General features: G+C 38.6%; 1 pseudogene; it reads left to right on the forward strand.

Annotated features, from left to right (window-relative positions):
* LOC111141100 overlaps positions 1 to 22,419 on the forward strand; it is a 111,548-nt pseudogene that overhangs the window by 48,316 nt on the left and 40,813 nt on the right.

The following is a 22,419-nucleotide window of genomic DNA, read 5'->3' on the forward strand; positions in this document are numbered from 1 at the left end:
GAAACCAGGAAAGAGCTTCTAGGGGCTCCAAAATTTATGTACCACATCTTGTTATTTCTATTGTCCTAGGGAGAAGGTCTACAGCTTCTGATTCAAAGTAAGGTTTAGAATTGGTGACTTATAGACTTATTCCAAGGTAACTTGATGGGCTAATGAGAAGTATAAGTTAGTTGTGATTTTCAACTTTATTTGCTTTTAAATGTCCATAGTATGTGTCAGAAGTAATGGGCAGTGACTCTGGAAAGAAAAATGCTGCCTAGAAAAATAAAATGGAATAACCATATACTGCATTTAGAAAAACTCTCAATTGGACCTAAGCTGGCAAGGACCCTATCACATGGCAATCAAGGGGAAGAAATTACTTCTGTAACCAAAACAGACCATAATCATTAGGATACACAGTTCCCAAAAGTTACTAACAAACAACTCAAATCTTTCACCCTGGAGATATTATATGCTAAAATAATGCATCACTGTAGATTGAACTAATTAAAGATAAATATTAAAAAATGGGTTTTAATAAACTCGACATCACTAAAGGGGGGATTAACTTTACAGACGTATCAGTGGGCCAAGAGAAGCAGTTGTGTTTCTCTCCAAAAAGAGATGAATGGGATACACATGCCCATTCTAATATGCCCCACAATTTTACTTTGACTAGTGTGCTTTAACGTGGTGAATTGTTAAATATAGATCATTAGTCAGTGCATGTCTGATTATATACCAGTATTTCTTGAAGATTAAAAATGTCTTCAGTTCAATTATCCCCACATAGTAGGTCCCATTTTCTACTCCTTCAGCTTGGAACAATGTAGTCCCAAAATATATTGTCTTAGATTAAAATCTGCTTGATAGTACTCCACAGGGCTGATTTCAAAGGGGAAAAATACACCTGCTTCACTTCTAAGGGAGAATACAAACTACTGCTTTATACCTTTCTACATTCAAGTGGGTTTCAGAGCACAGCAGTGACCCCCTCAGACCCTTCTCTCCATCACCAATGCCAGACAATTATCAACATAGCTGGCCTTTCAAACCCAAGGCAAGCAAAATGACTTAATCTTTCATGTATATGATCTCCACTCTGGTTTTGAGGCCCTGTCCCCACACATAAGCCTGTCCTCTTCAGGAGATTTGGATTACTCTAAGTAGTTACAACCCAGTAACATTCTGATGCAAATGTTATCAATTATGTTAATGTTAAAATGTTATTACTCTGTACCCCAGCATATAAACTGAAGCAATCTTCTACCAGAAGAGATTATTCTTCAGGAGAGCGAGAGGAAGAAATGATCGTGCTTAAGTTCTGAGCTTAAGGTAGAAGACCCAGAAACACAATTTATGGTGCTTGGAATAATTTACTTGATTACACATACTACAAGTATTTTCCTTCATGTTTTTGTAATGAACCTGACCATGAAAAAACAAATTTATGTCTGTCGTCTGTCTCATTATGAGCTGAGCTCATTTGGTGCAGAAAACCTACAGTTTAATTGCTTGATTTAAATTTGGCTAGTAGAATGCATACTGAAACATTACTCTTTTAATTATGTTAATTTATAACTGAAAAGCTAAATTTACAAAGGCAATAACATTAATTATTTACTTGCCCATTAAAGTTGAATATATGTTACCAAGCTAATTGGTTTCATAAGTCTGCCAAAAAATTAAAAACAAGTTTGTTCACTCATTTATATGAGAAAGGTACACATACTCTCAGTGGGTTACTTGTTTTTTATTAGCGTACATGAAAATATGTGTAAAACACTTCATCTATATAATATTCCACCTATCTTCTTACTTACTGGGTTAAAACACATTTTAAATAAGGAATAGAGGCAATTAATATTTATTCAATGCTTATTCTATATCATACTGTATATGAATTATCCCATTTAATCTAGCATCATTTCCTTTTTAAAGTTGAAGAAACCAAAAAAAGTTTGGAGAGACTAAAAAGTCTGTCGAGGCAAGGATCAAGGTAATCAAATTAAGGATTTGCTCTAGAAACACTCAAAGATCTTTCCATTTATGCTGTATTATTCTGATACCTGTTATTTATAGTAAGAGGATCCTTGCTAACTCAATGATTCCCTAAAGAAAAAACTTGCTTTAATGTCCAAATCAACTAAAAATGAAAAATTTAATCATAACCCCATATGGATATTGACGTAAAAAATAACCATAGAACCCAATCAAAAGCACAGACACTACTGATTAATCCATACCACAGTGACCTCAAATCAGAATAGGACAAGGATGAAGTCCAGGAAATACACTTGAACCTTATCTCAGCAGTAGGATTCAGTATTAGGCAAGTCCCTCTTAGACCACAACTCAACAAGGGGATTACAAATTAGAGAGGCTAATACCCATCTTACTACCCTCTTGGGCATAGTGTGAAGATCAAATGTGAAATGGGGTAAGAAAGAGCTATGAAAATTACCGAGCATTATGCAAATCCAAGTGAGTACAATTAGTGTTAGACTGTTTTGCACCTAAGGAATTCCCATGGATTGAGTCTGAGTTTATATGGAGACTAAAATGTAACTCTATTCTCATGTAACATGAAAGGCTTCTAAAATTCCTCTGGTATAAAATTCAGCCAGTATCTGGTCCAGCAAAATTTCATTAATATGGTACAATTAGCAATTTTAACACGGTACAATTAGCAATTTTAAATTGATACTCAATAAAATATTGTGAAATGTCTTCAAAAGGGCTTGGTTCATTGTATTCATATTGGAGGTTTTTGATATCCAGGAAAAAACAAAATATTAAGCATGTATTTATTCACATATACTTTTAAAAAATCATATAACTACTAATGGTTATAGAGCAATTAGGGCCATATTCATATGCAATGAAAAGTGAATAGGAGTATTTTCTAAAAGATTTAAATTATACTTTGAATGTCTCCAAGACTGCTGGGAAGGAAAACAATATTCCATCTTAGCTGACTTCCTGAAACATTTCCAAACGTGATCTACTGATTTTAGAGATTTTCTATAGTAGTTCCAGACCTAGTGTATCATAATAAATTATCTCCTGATATTGCTGTGGAATACCTCCTATCATTCATTATGATGGAATTTTGCTGAGGGTCATAGGATTGAAATCATCTGATCAAGTTTAAATTACACTTTGGTTCTTTTTTTATTCAATGTTTAAGCACTATTATGTTACATCTGTGGAAAGACAGGCTATTCCTCAATAGAAGGAGGAGACATTTCATGTTTTTACATCCCTTACATCATGAAAATGGAAAAAAATTTATTGTGGTTAAACTACGAAATAAAAATGCATCCACCATCTACTTATAGCCCAGTAAGTGCTAAAAGAAATTTCAAATCCTGAAATCTCAAATTAAAAAAAGTTCTTTGGAACATCAAAATAACATCACTACGACCCACAGCAGAATAACATTATTCAACGTCAGAACTGGGCATGACACCCTATGGGCCAATATTTCACTTCTCATTTATGAAGTCTAGAGTAGAAGTGGGGAGCTTAGACATTACTTTCTATCCAACCCTGCTAATTATTCTGATATCAAGGGAATCTGGATTTGTACTCACAGTAAGTTCTTGAGATTCAACCAGAAGTAGCTAAAACTCACCAAATCTGGAAAATCCAATCCAATTATTGAGTTATATATATACACATACATACTGATTTCTGTTAGGAATTGCATAGAAACCTTGTCATGAATTAAAGTAGTAAATATGGCCTTTGAGTAAACTACCAAATCACATTTTACTTGCTAAAACATTTTGAGCATTGGTGAAAAATAAAACAGCATTTAATTCAACATAGTTTTGCCTCTTTGGAATTATAAATGTACATCAAAGGACAACTGTCACAGAGGAAAAAAATTACACACACACACACAACTGTGGCCTCTCACTGAGTTCCTGAAGGAAATGTTATAAGTTCCAGCCCCAGTTTGGGTGTAGACATTACTTAAAAATAATTAAGATCTTTAAAATTTCATGTATTACTCTGTGAAACTATAATGGCATTCTACAAAAGAAATGGGGGGAAAAAACAGCCTATTTTACTAGACAAAGCTCCAGAATTGCAGAGGATCTCTAGGACTGATGTAATACTAAGCAACTAAGCATCAACATTTGTTTATATGTGTGACTTCTGAAAATTCTCACAAACTGTTCAAATCCGCACGCATACATCAGCTGGCTTGAGTCACCAAACATTATAATATACAAAACTATTTCAGTTAAGAATCGCTGTGTAATTTAAGTAATTAAAAGATGTTTACGAAATGGCACAATGGTAGGCTTCAAAACTTTTGTTTTCAAATACCGACGATAAAGACATTTATAAGTAACGTAAAAGAGAAATAAGAGAACATTTCCAGCTAAGACAAAGGCATATTCCCACATTTTGGGCACCACTTTTTTGCTAAAACAAGAGTCTTTCCTCGAAACACACAGCTTTCCCTGGCTTCTCTCCTGGAATGTTCCTATTCTACTCCTGCCACACCCAAGAGATAAGACCCTACATAAAATAAGAGATTTCACTGCAGGAACATAAATAGGTTTCATCCTGTGGATCTTAACTTGATTGGCTAGAAATGACATGGGCTGCATCATACAAAATGTCTAATGGAATTTTCAGTAGGCCAGTCCATCATCTCAACTTCATTTTTCTGAATGAAGAATTTCAGTGCTTTGCTCTAAAATCAAGGTAGGCTGTGGCAATCCTTGCTTGATCTTCTAGGGTAAGAGCTGCTTTGAAAAGATATTCAAAAGTCTTATCAAAAACATATCAGAAGATATTCTTTAAAAAAATCTCTCAATTACCAGCAGAGCCCATCTGTATATTCTCCCTCCTTTGTAGGTTGCTCAATGAATATTTGTTGAAAAATGATCTGCCAATTCCTAATTTATCTTTTGTAAAAGCTGTGGTTTTGATCTAACAGGCATGGTCAAAGAAAAACACTATTGTAACAGGGACAAATGAAGATGCTGAATAATTAGATATCAGAAACATCATTGTTTTTGGATTCCTAATAACAAAAAGAAAAGTTCTGTAAGAAATTAAAATGCTTGATGCTGCCCATCTTATGCTAAAGAAATAAATCAAAAACACATGCATGGGAGCGCCTGGGTGGCTCAGTGGGTTAAGCCGCTGCCTTCAGCTCAGGTCATGATCTCAGGGTCCTGGGATCGAGTCCCACATCGGGCTCTCCGCTCGGCAGGGAGCCTGCTTCCCTCTCTCTCTCTCTGCCTGCCTCTCTGTCTACTTGTGATCTCTCTCTGTCAAATAAATAAATAAAATCTTTAAAAAAAAAAAAAAACACATGCATGTACCCAAGTATTAGAAACATCTGCTGATATATTGGACATCTTTCTCATGTCTGTGATAATAGTGTTTTTGACATTCCCAGGTGATAACACCCCTAATAAAGTATAAAAAAGGCATATCCCTTGCCATGCTTATTCTGTTTTACACCAATTCTATTCTTTTGTAAGGGCATTAGAAGGAGTGAGGGTCTTCTTTGGCTAGACACTGATCCATACACTAAGTTGTACCATTATTTAACCTAGTAACACTCTCATGTGAACAACTCTAAAAAAAAAAAAAGTCTTTTCAGATTTTTACCCCTTACTTCTTTCCTATTATTTTTTACCACATCAATACATCATTTGGAGACCACTCTGCTCCAATATGGTACTATGCAGATTAGACACAAAGAGAGTCAAACTAAGCACATAGCCTATTACATATATGTGAACACGGATCTATGAAAAATATTCACATATTCTTGGGAACCTCTTTACCACATAAAAAAAGTACAATGTAAAAATTGACAACTTTCCACTGCCTATGCTAATATAAAAAATAGGTGGGTGTATCAGTTACCTATGGCTGCATAACAAATTACTAAAAACTTAGTGGCTTAAAACAACCACCATTTCTCTCGTCTCACAGTTTTTAGGGGCTGGGGATATGGGCACAGCTTAACTGGCTCCTGTACTTCAGCATCTCTTACAAGGCTGTAATGAAGATGTTAGGGTTGGGTGTCTCATTTGACATTCAACGGATGTAGGACCCACTTCCAAGCTCATGGAGCAGTCTGCAGGATTCAGTTGCTTGCAGGCTACTGAACCTCCCTGCCATGTGTCCTTCTGTAGAAGGCAGTTCGCTTCACCAAAAGGACAGAGTCAACACAGAAAATCTGCTAGCAAGACACAAGTTACAATTTCTTGTTTCCTAGTCATAGTGGTGACACCCCCATCACCTTAGACAAACCACTGGTGAGGAGCAAGTCACAAGGCCAGCCTATGTTTAAGGGGAAGGAATCACACACAGAATATGGGATCTTTACCGGTTACCTTTGCTCTGCGTGCCATAGTGGGAATGTAAACAAATAAGGCGGTTCCTTTTTACATTTTCTACATGCACTTTGGCAATTCTATTTTATTCACTCACTTAATCATGGCTATTTTGGGGCCCCTGGGTGGCTCAGTGGGTTAAGCCTCTGCCTTCGGCTCGGGTCATGATCTCGGGGTCTTGGGATCGAGCCCCATGTCGAGCTCTCTGCTGAGCGGGGAGCCTGCTTCCCCCTCTCTCTCTGCCTGCTCCTCTGCCTACTGGTGATCTCTGTCAAATAAATAAATAAAATCTTTAAAAAAGAAAATCATGGCTATTTTACCATTCCAGTACAGATGAATCTACTTTATTCTTTGAAATCTGCTTTATTCTTTTAAATAGTCATATAGTATCTACTTATTTTGTATAGTTTCCAATGCTTTATCTTTTCAAATGTTTCCATTTCTCCTTGGCTTTCATCTCCAGCCCCAGAAAGTAGAGATGATCTTAGATGTTTGGGTTATAGAAGATTACTTCCAACATGAAAGTTATTGAGGTTATGTGATTATTTCAACTTTAAGGATCCACAAGACACACAGAATGGCTCCAAATATCACAGAAAGGTATAAATATTTTCAAGTTTAATTTCTTCAGAAATTTCTATAGGTAACTGCCCACTAAATTAAACATTAAATAGGACCTAGATTCTCCTGATATATCGACAAAATGTCCAGGATACAGTAAAACATTACCCATCATAGCAAGAAAATCACAACTTGAATGAGAAAAAGACCATCAGCTGATGCTAACATCAAGATGAATCAAAGGTTGGAATTCTACGACAAGGATTTCAAAGCAGTTGTCATAAATAAGCTTCAACTATCAAACTCTCAAAACAAATAGGAAATCTCAAAGAAATTCTAGAATAGAACCAACCGAAATTATAGCACTGAAAAAATACAGTGACAGCAACAAAAAATTCTGCATGGATAGCAGAACGGAAATGACAAAGGACAGAATCTATGATCTGGAGGACAAAATAATAGAATCAATCCCATCTTAACAATATAAAAAAAAAAGGGAAAAAAAAAAAAAAAAACAGAAAAAAAAAATGTTGCTTCAGGGACCCAAAAACTAAAAAGTAATGATGAAAGAGCCAATATTTTTATCACTAGAGTCCTGAACATGGAGGAACTGAAAGAGTATTGTGGGGGGAGGGAAGCTTAAATTTTCAAATTTGGAGAAAGACACAAAACAACGTATATACAAAGTAAGTACATTCTCCGTCAACAGGGGAAAGTCAGAGAAACTCAGAATAAGACACATTATAATTAAACCTGTGTAAACCCAAGACAAAATCTTAAAAGCAGCCAGAGAGAAGCACTACACTGCCTCGAGGGAAATACTAAGCAGAGCAGGCACAGATTTTTCACCTGAAACCATAAAGGCCAACATTTCTTCAGATGTTAAAAGAAAACAACTATTAACCATGAAATCCCTATCAGGCACAACAATCCTCTCATTTGAGAAAGAAAGGGAAATAAGAACATTGTAAAATGAAGAAAAAATAAAATATTTTGTTGTTAGCAAAAATACCCGTTAAGGATGACTAAAGGAAGCGTCAAAGAGAAAGGAAAGGAACAAGAAGAAATCTTAAGAGTAACAGGAATTATCAGGAAGAAAGAACAGTAATACGAAGATGGGATAAAGTGAACTATCCCTTTCCTAAGTTTCATCAACAACAGCTAAAATAATATCTGATATGCAAAATAATACTATTTAAAAGTGCTAAAGTTAAAGAGACCAAACAGAAGTGAAATTCCCACATCTCACTCTAAATATTAAAATGCTGATAGCAGTAGACTGTTTTAAGTCTACTTTTTTGTGGATATTATATTAATGAGAGCAACTACTACAAAAACTGCACGAAAAGATGCACTCCAATACACTATAAACAAATCAAGATGAAAATTTAAAAAAAAAAGGTTCAATTAAACTGTAGGAAGGCAAAAAAAAGTATGAAAAGTATTATAAAATGGCCTAGTTAAGCACTAATGTATTAATTTTTGGAAGTTCCTATGCATTTAACAGCTTTATTAAGACACAGTTCACATATCATCTTTTTTCAAGCATATAATCCAATGGATATTTGTATATTCAGAGTTGTGCATCTATTATAGTTCTAAAATATTTTCATTACTCCAAAAGAAACTGCAGACCACGTGGCTCTTCCAGATTCTTCCAGAAATCCTTATGGTCTCCAGCCCTAAACAACCACGAATCTGTGTCCATAAATTTTCATATTCTGGAAATTTCATGTAATTGGAATTATGCAAAGTGCCATCCTTTGTGACTGGATTTTTTAAGTTAGTATAACAATTCCAAGGTTCACCCATATTGTAGCACATACCAGCACTTCATTTTTATTAAATGCCAAATAATATTCCATTGTATTGATAGATAACATTTTATTTATCTCTTCATTAATATTCAGGTTGTGTCCACTTTTCAGCTATTATGAACAATGCTGCTATGAACGTTTGCATAGGTCTTATAAAGACATGCTTTATGTTTTCATTCTCTTGGATATACATATACCTAAGAGTAGAGTTGATGGATCACATGGTAACTATGTTTAACCATTTGAGAAAATGCCAGACTACTTTTCAAAGCAGTTGTACCATTTTAAATTCTTATAGGCAGTATGTGAGGGTTCCAGTTTCTCCACATCCTTGCCAAAACTTGCCATGTCTGTTGCTGGTTTTTTGTTTTTTGTTTTTTCTTATAATCATTGCCATTCTAGTGGGTATAAAGCATTATCTCACTCTAGTTTTCATTTGCATCTCCCTGATGATGATAAACATCTTTTCATGTGCTTATTGGCTATCTTTATATCTTCTATTCAAATAATTTGACCATTTTAAACTTGCTTTTATTATTGAGTTGTTATGTTATTTCGTTTTTTCGAAGATTTTATTTATTCATTGGAGAGAGAGCGTGAGAGTGAGTACATGAGCAGTGTGGAGGGGCAGGCGGAGAGGGAGAAGCAGATGCCCCATTGAGCAGGGAGCCTGACTCAGGGCTCCATCCCAAGACCTGGAGATCATGACAGGAGCTGAAGGCAGACGCTTAACTGACTGAGCCACCCAGGTGCCCCTGTTACAGTTCTTTATACATTCTAGATACAAGTTCTTTTTCAGATTGGAGAAAAAACAAATTTTGTAACTCCTTTCTCTAGGTGGTCTTCTCACCTTCTTTTTAAAGTATGTCTTTCGAAGTGATGTGGGAAACAGAGGCAGAAAAAAAATTATTAAATTTCCTTACGCACTGACCAGCCCTTGCAACAGGTAAAGTGACATTCCTCTAGGGACTCCATTACCTCCACCATAAGGCTTTGCTAAGAGCAAAAGGCAATCCTAGCCTGACCGACTCCAACCCCCAGCCAGGATCCTGTAAGTCTATTTCAGCAATTCCTTTGGAAACGTCCTTTATCTCTAAACCCTCCGAGAGAGTTGACAATCATTCCCAAGCATATGGCCCACTGATATACATCTAAAGGGTCTTAGGACAAAGGTTTGATTACGGTAATGAATAACCTTTTTCCCAAAAATAGCCAGCCCTTCAAGGTCCTAGAAATCTTGCTTCCAAAATTCCTTAGAGACTTACGCCATGCCTGACCCCCTCCCAACTTGCAAGTATATAATGGACCATTCCTCGCAACCCCAGGACAGCAGCTCTTTCTGCCCATGGGTCCTGTCCCCGTGCTTTAATAAACCACCATTCTGCGCCAAAGATGTCTCAAGAATTCTTTCTTGGTCTTTGACTCCGGACTTCATACCCCACCGAAACTCACTTATATTCTAAAAATTCATCAGAAGTGCATAAGTTTCAAATTTTGACAATGTCCACTCTTAACAATTTTAATGAGCAGTACCAGAAGTTCTAGTCACTGCAGCAAGACAAGTAAAGATGATAAAGAGCAGACAGATAGGAAAGTAAGAAATAAAGTGAAGAAAACCTCAAGGAATCTCCCCTAGATACCCTTCCCCACCTCAATGCTAGAAGAATTAAGTGCAAGGTCATAGGTTTTAAGATCCACACACAAAAATCAATCACATTTCTATATACTAACAAGTAACATACAGTAATTTAGATTGAACACACAGAATCACCTATAATCTCTCCAAATCAAATAAAACATTTAGGCATAATCTGTTTTGTCCAGTATCTACATACTAAAAAATCTATAAAATGCTGAAGAAATTGAGGAAGTCATAAATACATTTTAAAATGACAGTATTCACGGATTGGAATACATGGATATAGCAAAAGTGTCAATTCTCCCCACATTTATCTATGGGCTTAAGGCAATCCCTATCATACCCCAAGCAAGTTCCCTTTTTGTAGACATAGGCAAGATTATTTTAAAATTTAATTGAGAAGACACAGGCTCTTGAGTATCTAAAAAATGATTAAGTCAAAGTAGAAAAAGATCACTCTACCTGACAGCAAGGTCTACTACACAGCTATAGTAATCATGACAGTGTGGTACTGCTGGGGGGACAGAGCAATTGACCATTAGCACAGAGCAGAGAAACCAGAAAAACACCCACAGAAATAGACTTACTGATTTTTAGCCAAAGTACAACTCAATGGGGAAAGAAAAAAAAATAGCCTTTTCACCAAACATTATTGAAACAACAGGATATCCACAAGCAAAAAAATAAATCTTGACTTAAACCTCACAATTTTACAAAAATTAACTCAAAATGCAGACTGAGATGTAAAACAAATCTGTAAATCTTTAGGAAAAAACTTTGGAGTCTATGATGATGAAGGATAGTTGGAAGCAAGGCAGGCAGGGAGAGGAGCTCCCCTGCCCTAAAAGGACACTACATTTAAAAGGATTTTACACCACCCTGGAAGGAGCCCTCAGCCCTTTCCCACATGATAGAGGACAAAAATCTGATTGGGCGACAGGCACCTAGAGGGTTAATCAGATTAAAACATCCCACTAACAAGCCCATAAAACCCCTAGACTTGGAAACTCCCATGGCAACCCTCTTGGGTTCCCTCCCTCTTCAGGAGATTTGTACTATCGCTCAATAAACTTTACTAACACTCAGTAAACTTCACTTTGCTGCCCACCACTCTTCATCTGGTCTACCTCTTTAGTCTTTGAAGTGGTGTGACCAAGAACCATAGGCACTAAAGGAGAAGAAATCCTGTAACATCTAGGACAGGAGTTCTTAAACTTGATACCAAAAACACGAGGCATAGAAGGAAAAATTGGTGCACTGGGTCCCATTAAAACTAACAAACAGCTTTGGATATATGAAGTTACATTTGAAAGAGGACTGGAAGACGACTGAGAGAAAACATTTACAAAGCACAGACCCAGCAAAAGATACATGTCTATGTAGTATCATAAATTAGCAGTAAACACACATTCCTGACAATACCATTAAAAAAATGGGCGAAAGACAGATATTTCGCCAGAAAAGGTATACAGTGGCATATAAGCACATGAACAGATGCTCTATACCATTAGCCATTAGAGAAATAACCAAAGCTCAATAAGGTACTGCTTAGACACATATCATGAGGCTTAAAAAAAGAGTGACACCAGCAAATACTGGCATAGATCCTAAGGAACTAGACCACTCATACATTGCTGGTGGGATTTTAAATTGCACAGCTACTTTGGAAAAACACTGAAGGAAGGAAGGAAGGAAGGAAGGAAGGAAGGAAGGAAGGGAGAAAGAGAGAGAGAGAGGAAGAGGAAGGAGGAAGAAGGAAGAGGAAGGAGGAAGAAGGAAGAGGAAGAGAAAGGAAGGAAGAAAGGAATCAACCTGAAACTATTATATGACCCAGCAACTGTATTCCTGGGCATTTAACTTCTTTATGTACCTTGCCTATTCTAAAGAACTCAAAACATATGTTCATACAAACTCGTACATAAATATTTACAGTGGCTTTGTTGGTAATAGCTATGCTGGTAATAGCTAATAAACAGCTATAAATTGGAATCCTGAGAGATGAATGGTTCAACAAACTACAGTGCATACCATAGCATACTCAGTAATAAAAAGGAACAGTAATAAAATGAATACACAGAATAACTTGGATGAACCTATGCAGAATTATGCTGCATTAGAGCTAATCACAAATGTCACAAACTACAGGTATTCAATTTTTTATTATTTATTTATTTAGAAAGCAAGCCTGTGAGCAGGGGAAGGGGCAAAGGTAGAGGGAGAGAGAATCTCAGATTCCCCACTGAGCACGAAGCCTGTTGCCAGGTTCGATCCCACAACCCTGATATCATGACCCGAGCAGAGGAAATCAAGAGTCCGACACTCAACCCACAGAGAGGCCCAGGTGTTACACATATAATTCAATTTATAGAACGCTTTTAAAATGACAAAAATTTTAGAAATGGAGGGCAGGTGAATGGCTGCCAGGGTTGTACAGGGGAGCATAGAAGAAACAGAAGGTTATGGTTATAAAAGGGCAACATAAAGGACTAGAAGGAGGTTGAAACTTTTCAGTCACTTGTCTGCGGAAGTGATACATACACCCACCCACGTGAAAGAATTGTACAAAACTTGGGGTGTGTGTGCATGCACACACATACACACACACACACACACACAAATGAGTTGAGGCAGAACTGCGGAAGTCTAGGAAAGACTAGCAAGATTCTTGTAAAATTATGCTAGTTTTGAAAAATATTACTGGTGAATGAAAATGGGCAAAGCATACAGGGGAATCTTTCTGCATTATTTATTACAACTGCATAGGCATTTACTTATCTTCATAATATTCTCAAATTTTACAAAAGGAAACTACAGTTTCCAAACTGTAGTATCTCCAAGTTTCAAGAGAGGCAAGGCCAGAAATTTTCTCCTCTGCTACCTTGCCTAGAGTAGGGCACTCCCTAGAATGAGGTAACAAAAGGAGTTGCTTTTATCATTTTGTTTCTTTCTGTGAGGCAGTAACTCACAGCTAAAAAAAGACACCCAGATGTTTAATGAAATAAGGTATATTTAAAATGACAGTGAACAGTTAATCTTTCTAACTTCTAAAGATTAGTTGCCTTTTAGATGCTTTACCCTGAGGCCACACCACACAAATCTTACAAATCCTGTCAGAACTTCAAGCTGTCTCTTTACAGACAAACCTCTGTCCTGGAACAGAAACTGAATGGCCAGTGGGGTGGGAAGGAGTCATGAAGGGAGATGAAGATTTGAACACCTTGGTGAGGAGGGGGAGGTGAAGTTCTGTGGAGTTCCTAGCAGAGGTAGGTAATGGCCGCGGTTGCTCAACCGTCCTCCTTCCATTCCCATATTAAGAATAAAGGACTGGGGGCGCCTGGGTGGCTCAGTGGGTTAAGCCTCTGCCTTCAGCTCAGGTCATGATCTCAGAGTTCTGGGATCGAGTCCCACATCGGGCTCTCTGCTTGGCAGGGAGCCTGCTTCCTCCTCTCTCTCTCTCTCTCTCTTCTCTCTCTCTCTCTCTGTGCCTACTCGTGATCTCTCTCTGTCAAATAAATAAAATCTTTAAAAAAAAAAAAAAGAATATAGGACTGGGCTTACAGAGGTTGGTTACTGGGAAAAGAAGGAAGAGGGCAGTTGATTGTGTGCTGAAGCAACCCATCTGGAGGGCTTCCCAGAGCATCAAAATCTGAGATGGGTCTTCAAGGATGGGAAGAGTTTGTCAGATAGGGACTTAATTCTTACCACCTCTTTTCAGTACAGCAGGTGCTAAAGCCAAAATATTATCAGAGAGAAGTCACATTAAGCTGCTGATGTATCTGGAACCTGCTTAATTGGCCTCTTTAACTAAAGATCCAGAAAAGGCCCAAAAGAGGGAGGGAGGGGAAAGGGAAGGGCCCTTATCCACGTGTTTCCTTTGACTTTTTCCCCCCTTTAATCCTTTTTCCTTTCATATATAACTGTGTTAAGTAGGTATTATACCTCCCCTCTGGCAAATAAACCTTGGACACTCAGAGATAGGAAAACGACTTGCCCAATGTCATACTGCTTCAAGCAGGACATTTAAAACACAGGTTGGACTCCAGACTCCACACTTCCTCCAGGTCCATCAGACTAGGACTGTAATAGATGTTATTACAGGAAGGGATAGGTCACATGGGTGATGCACAGCACTTCACAGGATAGGGGTGAATGGGTGCTGAACCAGGGCCCTGAAGGCAGCAACTTGGAAAGGAAAGCACAGGAAGAACTGAAAGAGAACCCCACCTAGGTTACGTTCCATCAAGATAGAGGATCCTTCAAACACATCCCAGAAGAGCAAATTTAGGGAGTCCACCATTGCCCTTCAAGATAATAGTGTCCTGTGGTGAAGTCAACAGGATCTGGAATCAAACTGGCTTGGATTCAAAGCCTGGTTTCTTTCAGAACCAGCTGTACCAAGTTCTAAGTCAACTGACACTCAAGTTCTTCACCCACCTTTTATTCCAGCCATGGCTGGAACACTTTCAAGCAGCCTTCAGCCAGCTTTACAGTGGTGCAAACCAACATAGGGTTGTTCTAAGTATTTGTCCCGGAACCTCTCTGACGCCATGCTGGGGAACGCCAATGAGAAACCACTTGGTCCTCAGAGATCTATTACGTGAAGTCTGTGGAGGACAACAGCTAATGAAATAGTGCTTCCCTTTCATCCACAAGGTGAATGGTCTTGAGATACCTCTCCTAGAGCCCACAAAATGTCTTTCCAGGAAGACTAGACAACGTATTTCTAGTAGTGTTCAAATCAGTAACATTCCACACATAATTCTCTCCCTTACTCCTTGTCACTCCACTCCCGAGTCACAGAATCATTTGCCAAGAAAAATACTGACCATCTGGTACTGCTTTCAGGAGAACCCAGTCCAAGAAACTAGCTGTGTGGTTTGAGTAGCCTTATTCATCTAGAATGTACTTTCCCCAGGGATGCCTGGATGGCTCAGTTGGTTGAGCAGCCAACTTGATTTCAGCTCAGATCATCATCTCAGGGTCATGAGATCGAGCTCCTCATCAGGCTCTACACTGAGCATGGAGTCTGCTTAAGATTCTCTCTCTCTCTCTCCGCCCCACCCCTCTGCTGTCTCTCCCTAAATAAATAAATAAATAAATACGTATTTTCCTCCAAACATGAGGCTAATCATTACATTGCTCCTATGGAGCCTTAGAAGTAGTAAAAGATACATTGCAGGTAAAGCACTGAGCCCAGTGTTGAGCCCATAGTGATCCTAGAATAAACAGCAGTTATTTTATTAACTGTGTCCTCTATAAAGCCATTGTGATCTTGTATGGAAGCTAAGAAGTTACATCACAGTGTCTAGCAAATGACCTAATGAGAGCTATGACCAACCTATTCTTTCTAGTCCTTTTGCCATTTATTACTCAGATACATATGCCCAGGTTCAGAGTGCGCCATTACTGTAAAGCCTACAGAATTCTGAGCAAAAATTAAAATGCCCAAGAGGTGGGAAGGAATTGGTGGAGAGTAGGGTTATCTACTACTGATGTAGGACCTATGTTACAGCACCAAGAAATGCTAAGTGTCAAACTTTATCACATAGCTAGATAGCCATTTTAGGAAAATCTGGGAAGTGGTTTCACAGTCTGACCTGCTTCAGGGGAGAGTAAACGAGTCATTCTCGTTTCTATCCTCCTCAAACTTCTTAGAAATTCCTTTGATTTCTCCTTTTGATTGAGCGGTTTGATTTTGAGATCAATAAAGTAGTAAATTTTGTATCATGCATTGCATAAAATTATGGTAAATGGAGTACCATTTGGAAGACTGAAGATGAAGAGGAGTCCCAGAATCTTTTAGAGAAAGAAAAACAAGGATGAAAAGAGCAATGAAAGCAAGGGGAACCCCCACACACCTGTCTTGAGGGGAAGACACATGGAGGAAGGAAGAAAGCATACAAAAAGAAACCTGTAAATCTTGAAATAAAAACCAAGACAATAGAGCAATGGCAGAAAATGACCTCTTTGATTTCTCAAGGATCTAACTCTCTCCTCACATCAGCATGTGGACAACAAAAGAAGAGCTCTGCCCTTTCTAGAAGTTCATACTAAAACAAGCACCCAAATCCAAAACGAGATCTGCTGGTCTATGATGTTTTACACATCAAAAGGATAAATCCAGAAAAGGTTCCAGGTTTTTAAATAGTGAAACAGATTAGATTCCTTCCCAGTGAAGTCCCCAAAGCCTATGCGCGCTTTTGGCTTGCTACGTACGCAGACTGCTACCCCAGTTTAAATCTGGAAAGGAGTTTCAGGCTGAAAATGATCAAGATGGTGATCCAGTCGTCTCTTCAAATTATTGTGGCCAGCCACAAGACCTCATGATCCCAGCCTCCATGAGATTTTCTTTCTCAAACGTTCTGTACTCTTCTTACACAATCATACTAACACCCACCTGAATCAGCTCATGTCTGGAATATTACAAAGGGCTCTTATTAAGTAACTTTATCTCGATCACCATTTTTTCTGCCCCAAGTCCATCAGAATTCCCCTGTTATATTATCATTGTCTGTATCAATACAATTTTTTCACTTCTCTATTCAGTAACTTTCAACAGGTTAACTCCAATCTCTGAATGCTGGCAATGCTAGTCCCTCAATCTGACCCGATGGCAACAGTCCAGTCTAACTTCCATCAACCTCCTAATCCAGTCTTTCATTCATACCACAAGATCCTCCGTGTACACTGGGCTGGGCGCTTGGGCTACCATTAAGATATGCAAGGTCACTGGGACTGTTACTAACATTAGGGCTGCAAGAAACACACAATAAAATAATTAGATAAACCAGACAATTTCAGAGAAAGAGCCAAGACCATTAAAAAAATTAGCCTTTGTTTTTATCATCCCTCCGCTTCCTCTCCTTGTTTCCTTCTCAGGCTCTGATGAGGAAGTCTTTCTACCTGATTACCTGAATTCTACTAACTTCTAGACCTGGCCAAGTCCTCATTTTTCCATGAAATGTCTCCTAAAAGCTGCTCTCTCCCCTAAGGTTTTAGACTTTACAAGCCATGTTCCACAGAGCCTCTGAACAGCTCTTTCCGCTGAACATATGGGGCTTTCAAGCAAGAAGTTATATGAAGAAAACAGTCGTAGCTAAAAGCACAAGCAAAACTGACTGCCTTCCCCTGTTTTATTTCTGTATCTGCTCATTTAGATGGTATGCTCTTCCTGGGCAGAAACAGGTCTCATTCTGTTGTATTTATTGCAGCACTCAGCACCAAGAGCTTCATCCCTAATTCTTCCACTCAGTTGATCCGTCCAAGGATAGATGTAGAGACCCTAGGCAGCAGTGTAACGTAATAGAACAGAGAGGAGAGGAGATACAGGAGGTAAGCCACCTGCTTCCTCCTGAATTTTCTACAAACCAGGCTTTTAAGTTTCATTTATGAAATGAAACAAAAGGGAAGGTGGGGTCATTATGGCCGTATCTTATGAAATTTTTACAGTTTGAGGCATTTCAGACCACTGTAGGGGGAGAAGGGAAAAATAAGGCTGTTGGCAGGACACCTGTTTCAATGTGATTTTTTTGTTGTTATTTCTGAGACATAATTGACATATAACATTAATCTAGGTTGTACAACACAATGATCTGATATTTGTTGATCAGTAAGATTTATAAAGAAAGAATTTTACTAGTTAATGAAAATGGAAAATGCTGGTAATAGATGATCATGAAATATCTTCCAGCTCCAAGCTTCTACAAAGGAGTTATTCTAAAACACATTTTGAAGTAGCTTAGAAGAGCACTTCAGCGCATGTCCCCAAATCTGTTAGATCATCTGTGGAATCATCCAGATAACCCATTAGATATTTCTTGCTTTTGCTTCTTACTTTGCCTTTGCTTTAAAAATAAAATTCTCCAGCTCTGAGTTTTCTATTTCTTACCAATTATTTAACAGCAGTTATGCCTTGTCCTTCTACTACCACCTGGCATAGCTCAAATTTCTACGGATTCCTACATTTTAACACTACTCCCTGAAAATAGCTTTATTTTTCTACTCAGGGGTTCAATTCATTAATACTCACACAGTGGGTTCATTTTTAGATCTTTTCTTCTCCTCCTTTAAGCAGAAACTTAAACTATGGGAAATCCTGGTTCTCAGGACAGGAGTTCTGCTCTGTGAATTTCAACACACCCCTTAACCAGCCATATTGGGTTTCTCTGGTCGGTAGCAGCAGTTGGGCAGTGCAAGGGTATAGCAAGATAGAGTTGTAAAGCATCTGTAACTAGAAATTGAGCACCAACGGTGCTTGCTCCCTCAGCCTCAGTTAAGAGATAACAGAACCTTCCTTGCAAAGAAGTCCCCCCCCCTTTTATTTTCCTTTTACTTCTTTATGAATGCTGAAAATAAGGAGTTCCCATTCTAGACTTGAGTTCAGATGTGGAAAAATCATCTCTCTAGCTTTGCTATTCTGAGGAAAGATCTAGTTCAACCTTCTAAGGTCAAGCCTGAAGAGACAAGTAAATCCTAAAAGGATTCAGGAAGCAAGCCTATAGAACAACAGGTACAACACCTAACCGATTTAATTAACCTCCTGCCTCGGTCTCTTTCACTAGATGTTTTTCTTCTCCCTGTGTTTTTTGTTTTATATTGGTTTGGGCAGTTGTGTTTTTTGGTTTTGTTTTTTTAAGCTCCAGGATTCCTCAGACAAAGGCCAAGGATTAGGTTCTCTTAACTTTAATGAAAAATAGATTAGGCACAGTCTCTATAATTTGGAATAATGTAGATGAACTCTTGGAAAATTTTACCAAGAAAAGGTACAGTGTTTTTGAACGGAGTACAATTCTTATAGACACAATTTTATAGGATATTTTATTTTCCACTGACAATCTCACAAAAATTTAAAATGTGTCTATAAGACTAGTGCTTTGGTTTAGGGGAGGATGAAATCCTGAACAGATTTTAAATCAATTCTTCTAGGAGTCCAGACATAGTGCAGAGACATAGGGAGTGTTTGTCTGGGTGGCCTTTTTGCATGTCTTTTTTTATTCCCAGAGAAAGATAAGGACACCAATTTTCTACCACAATTAAGTGCATTTAATAACAATTATTATAGGTCACTCTTATTTTTTGGTATTAAAAAAATCTTCTCCGGTCTTTATACTTACAACACCAAATTCTACCTATGAAGACTCAGACAACTGTATTCAGGCTTCACTTGAATCCACCTTGAATTCAGCATATTGCCCCCACTTTCATACAGGCTTTATGATCTTACTATTTCCCTTCATTAAACCAACATATATTCCAGCATTAACAAAGCTACGTAACTGTCCTTGCCAGAACCCCTTCTCTGTATATGCAGTTCCATCTGTGCAGTTCCCAAGTCTCTTATACAAAACATCAAAAAAAAAAAAAAGAACAAAACTGAATTACCTTAGGACTCAAATAATCCTCTCTTCCATTTTCTTACTTTGGGTCCACAGCCCTCTGACCTTAAAGGTAGGGGTGTCCTCTTGGTAGTCCCAAGCCTTCTCTATAATCCAGCCATCCAAAAACCCAAAACCAAAGAAATCTTACCTTCAATTCTTAGCAGATCATATTCCTATGAAAATTTTTCAATAGGTGCCTCACTGCAGAATAATGTCAATCCATTACTACTTAGCGCAGCATCTAAGGCCCTGTAAGGCTCTGACCCGAGAATTCCCACCTGTTCTCATTTTCTACTGCTGCCTTTCCGGCCCACCTTACATTCCAGGGAGTTACTTAACAGGCAGTTGGATTGCATGTTGCTCCAAAGCCTAACTTTTTTTTTTTTTTTTTTAAGATGTCATTTATTTATTTGACAGAGAGAGATCACAAGTAGACGGAGAGGCAGGCAGAGAGAGAGAGGGAAGCAGGCTTCCCGCCGAGCAGAGAGCCCGATGTGGGACTCGATCCCAGGACCCCGAGATCACGACCTGAGCCGAAGGCAGCGGCCCAACCCACTGAGCCACTCAGGCGCCCCCAAAGCCTAACTTTTAAAATTACTTTAACAATAAGCCCAAGCTAATATTTCAGGATAATTTTTCTGTAAGAGGAGTTTCCATTTCCTATAGGATTTTCACAACCATATGCATAAAGATAACTGAGAGTAGGGCACCTGGGTGGCTCAGTTGGTTGAGCAACTGCCTTCTGCTCAGGTCATGATCCTGGAGTCACAGGATCCAGTCCTGCATGGGGTGGGTGGGGGTGGGGGGGGTGGTGTCCATCCCTGGGGCAGGGGGGGTGCGGGGGAGTCCCTGGTCAGCAGGGGTCTGCTTCTCCCTCTGACCTTCTCCCTCTCATGCTCACTCTCATTCTCTCTCTCGCTCTCTCAAATAAATAAATAAAATCTTAAAAACAAAAACAAAAACTGATAGTCTGAGAACATCTCAGTGCTCCTTTGGGGGACGAGCCAAATCTGGTGTCCATTAACAGCTAAAAAGGAGAAAGCAAGAGATATAAATGATAAAAAGCCAGTGAAGTAGGAAATGATTCATAGATTGGTTGAAATGGCAGGTGTGGAGATTTTCTTTTCTACTGACAATAACCACAAAAACACCTTCTATTTATTGCATGGAACAGTTTCCAGGCCCTGTGCACCTAATCTGGGAGGCAGCAGGATTGCGTCTTTGTTTTACAAATGGAGAAACTCTGGCTTGCTTAAAGGGGGCAAAGCCCTTTGTCAACTAAGTGCCACAAAACAGCTAAACCACAAAGCTGGGATTTTGAACTCAAACCTGGTTGCCTCCAAAGTCTGTGGGTCTTAAAAACATTGGACTCTTACCTCGCTGGCCTTGCAGAGCCATTGCCAACAGGCGCGCGAGTCTGATGTTTACTACAGGTCTGAATTTCTAAGACGCCTCTTCTGACACAAGTGTAAAATAACTCCACTCAGATTCCCCCAACTCTCAAGTCCTTAGTCCTGAAGGGCTGAGTCCTCAAACTGTCCCCTCAAACTTTCTCCCAAGGCACACAGCTCCTCAGCAGAAGGAGACACGAAATAAACTACACTCCCTTTCCTGCTTTCTCTTTCTTTGTTGGGAAGCTACCTTCATTTATTTGATGTGTGTTCCTCCAGCCAGGGCTTGGCTTTGCTCCTTACACATCTTCATTTCAGCTGGGCCAATTATCAGGGCATTCTCCTTCAACGAAATGAAAGAACTTTCTTGATTTTCAAGATAACACACACACTTGTAGGAATTTGGAAACAATGGGTCAGCACACAGAAGAAAATAAAGATCATCTATAGCCACTCTCACATTTTGCCCTTTATGCTTCTAATCTTTTGTTTCTATGTCTACGCAATAGGGATTTATAAACTAACTCTTCTCATGGCGAATTGCCCAAATACACAGAAGTATGCAGACTGGTACAAAGAAGTCCAATGTGCCCATCACTCAGCACAATATTAATCATGGTCAATTTCATTCCTACCATTACCCCTTCCTCTCATCCCAGACATCATGTCAACTGTACATGTTCCATCATGTATTTTTATAAAGTAAATGTAGTTTTCATTAATCATAATCAGATACCATTATTTTACCTACAAATTTAACAATGGCTCCTTCATATCATTAAATATCCACATTTAATATCCATATTTCCAATTTCTCATGATTTTTTTTTTTAGGTTACTTGTTTGACTCAGAATAAAATTTAGGTCCACACATCACTATGGGTCAATGCATGTCTTAAATCTTAACCTCTTTAAAGTGTGTTCCAGGTGGAGGAGGTGGGGTGGGGGGGTGGTAGGGAGCAGCATAGACATCACCTGGGAGCTTGTCAGAAATGCAGAACTTCAACCTCCCCCTACTTCACCCCAGGCAGACAAAGAAAAGCAGAATCTGCATTTTAATAGGACCTCAGGTGATTTACATGCATATTAACTTAATATTGAGGCTCACTGCTTTTAAGTCTCTTTTAATCTATGGTTTCCCACTCTCACTTCACCTTTTTATTTTGTAAATTTTTTAAAAGATTTTATTTACTTATTTTAGAGTACAAGAGTGTGCATGCGTGAATGGGATGGGGGTAGGGGGGTGGGTGCAGAGGGGCAGGGAGAGGGAGAATC

Source organism: Enhydra lutris, unplaced genomic scaffold (genome assembly GCF_002288905.1).
Source record: "Enhydra lutris kenyoni isolate GAN:26980312 unplaced genomic scaffold, ASM228890v2 scaffoldscaffold5, whole genome shotgun sequence".
In the NCBI taxonomy this organism is placed as follows: Eukaryota; Metazoa; Chordata; class Mammalia; order Carnivora; family Mustelidae; genus Enhydra; species Enhydra lutris.